The sequence below is a fragment of the Blennius ocellaris genome (genome assembly GCF_963422515.1).
Source record: "Blennius ocellaris genome assembly, chromosome: 8".
NCBI classification, from domain to species: domain Eukaryota; kingdom Metazoa; phylum Chordata; class Actinopteri; order Blenniiformes; family Blenniidae; genus Blennius; species Blennius ocellaris.
The window spans coordinates 26,494,705-26,496,922 of NC_137657.1; the positions used below are offsets into that span (position 1 = coordinate 26,494,705).

The following is a 2,218-nucleotide window of genomic DNA, read 5'->3' on the forward strand; positions in this document are numbered from 1 at the left end:
AGGTACGAGTACAGTCTGTACAGGTCACCAGTCCGTCACAGAACAAACGCAGAGAAATGAACCTTGCATGTATGCTTTTGGACCGTGGGAAGAAACTGGACTATAGAGAACATTAATATAATTCTAAAATCTAGCATCAATACAGAGTACGACTTAATATTTAAACGTTAATACAAGTAAGTAAAACATACATTGTAAATTCATATTTTAAAAAAATAGCTAGAGTTTATTATACTCTGTGAAACCACCTATTTTTAAAAAAAGTAACTATCAAATTTATTTATTAATTCTCACAAGGCTGTTTATTTGTTTTAACGTATTCAAATATTAATTTAGAAGAAGGACACAGTTAAAAAGGTTTGCTTAAGCCTCGTCACTTAAAATGAGCCATCTTTATTGAATAGTGAGTATTTATCAAGAATAGCAAGGCTGTCAAACACATTTTAGTTCAGTGGCCAATTAAAACCCAATTTCATGCTGCGTGGGTAAGACTGCCAAAATAGTGCCATGATAACCGTTAAATTTGAACCTTAAAGTTTTTCTTTGTTCTGGAGTATATGTGATGAAAATGTCTATATTTTCACAATTTAAAAAGAAAAATACAGCAATCCCAACATAAAGGCAATTTAATGACACTTGGTGATGAAAATACAGTGAAAAGTGCAAACAAATTCTCTTATAACGGTTGTTTTCTGCATGTTTTTACAAACTGGCGCCAGCAGCATGTCTTTGAGGCTAGTTTGATAGCAATGAGGCAGTACATTTGTTTTTAGAAAATCTGTTTTCTTTAGAATCTTTACAATTGTCTTGGTGGAAGGCGGGCCGGATCGGAGCCCCTTGTCGGCGGATTCTGACCCACGGGCCTCATGTTTGTCACCTCTTATTGAAAACTCCGGTTACATGACAGCGAAGCTACTGGCAGCTTCAGAGCCGATTGCAGCGGAATGCCTCCTTGAATTAAAACTGCCAGGTGAGCCGGCCCTCACAGCTCTGGATCTCCGTGGAGCTCCTATAGAGTGGCCTATATGTGGAAGGCAACATGGTGTTCCCTTGTGCCGCATGCTGAGGCCAAGGTCACAATCAGTTCTGAAGTGGATCCAGTGGAGGTCACTGTTGTGTGTGTGTGTGTGTGTGTGTGTGTGTGTGTGTGTGTGTGTGTGTGTGTGTGTGTGTGTGTGTGTGTGTGTGTGTGTTGTGAGTCACCTCAGGGCACTGTCACCAGCACAAACCCTGAGCATCATGGGCTGACCTCAGGCTCACCTCCTGCTCATCCAGATGTTGCTGTGTGCGTGTGTATGTGCGTGTGTGCGTGTGTGTGTGAGAGAGAGAGAGAGAGCGATAGAGAGAGTGTGTGTGAGGAGGTGGCTGCAGGTCTGCAGGCAGCACTGCAGCAGCCGCACATCACATGCATGCGGAGGGACGCGGAGGGCAGAGACACACGGGTGGGCGGAGTTCCGGCTGGAGAGGCGGGACTTCTGTTGGGGGGGGGGGGGTGTGGGGTGGTGGGGAGGGGGGGGGGGGGGGGGGTACGGTTTGGGCCACGCCCACCGCGCTACTTGAATATGCAAGTAGCTCCGAGTCGACGGGCTGAGGCGGGCGTCAGGACGGAGGCAAGTTGGCGGCAACGGGACGCGCAACCCTCATTCATTTTCCTCTCGCAGTAGGCATGCTGGATGGAGGCAGCCGCGGAGCCCCGGTGGTCCGGACGGAGAGCCGCTGCGCTCCGCCCCGCGCCGCGGTGAAACTTTTCCCGGCGGCGGCGGCAGCAGTACCGCGGACCCGCTGCGCGGACGGACACCGGCGCCTCGGTACGGCATGCAAATACGTACTCTGACGTCGGCGATCATGTGGCTTTTGGCGTAGATCCTCCTTGTGATCGCCAATTTTTTTCCCCTCGCTGTCGCCTGTTGTCTGCGGGCTCGTCGGGCCGCTGCGTGGCTCTCGAGATCAGACTCTGCTCCGTCTTTTTTTTTTTCTTTTTTCTTTTTTTTTCTTCTTCTTCTTCTTCTTCTTGTTGTTGTCGCGAGCTCGCGCGTCTCGTCGCGCTACCTGGGGGTCGCACCAGAAGCGGTGGGCAGGTAAGAAACGCAAGGAACTCTTCTTGTTTTTTCCACGACTCTCTCCACACGTCCCCCCCCCCTCCCTCCCTCCTGTCTCCCAGAAGCCCCCCCCCCGTTAACTTAAAGCTGCGTGTAGTTTGTTTGTTTGTTTGTCTCCC

At 49.4% G+C, this 2,218-nt stretch overlaps 1 protein-coding gene across 2 annotated transcripts in view; it reads left to right on the forward strand.

Annotated features, from left to right (window-relative positions):
* The first annotated feature begins 1,590 nt into the window (after positions 1 to 1,590).
* The window catches only part of zhx2a (zinc fingers and homeoboxes 2a), a 37,281-nt gene continuing 36,653 nt past the window's right edge, over positions 1,591 to 2,218 (forward strand). The window contains exon 1 of one of the 2 annotated variants that reach the window (XM_080501188.1): positions 1,591 to 2,078. The gene's annotated coding sequence lies outside the window, so the exon portion shown is untranslated. The remainder of the gene's footprint in view (positions 2,079 to 2,218) is intronic. The other variant, XM_080501189.1, reaches the window with a different exon arrangement.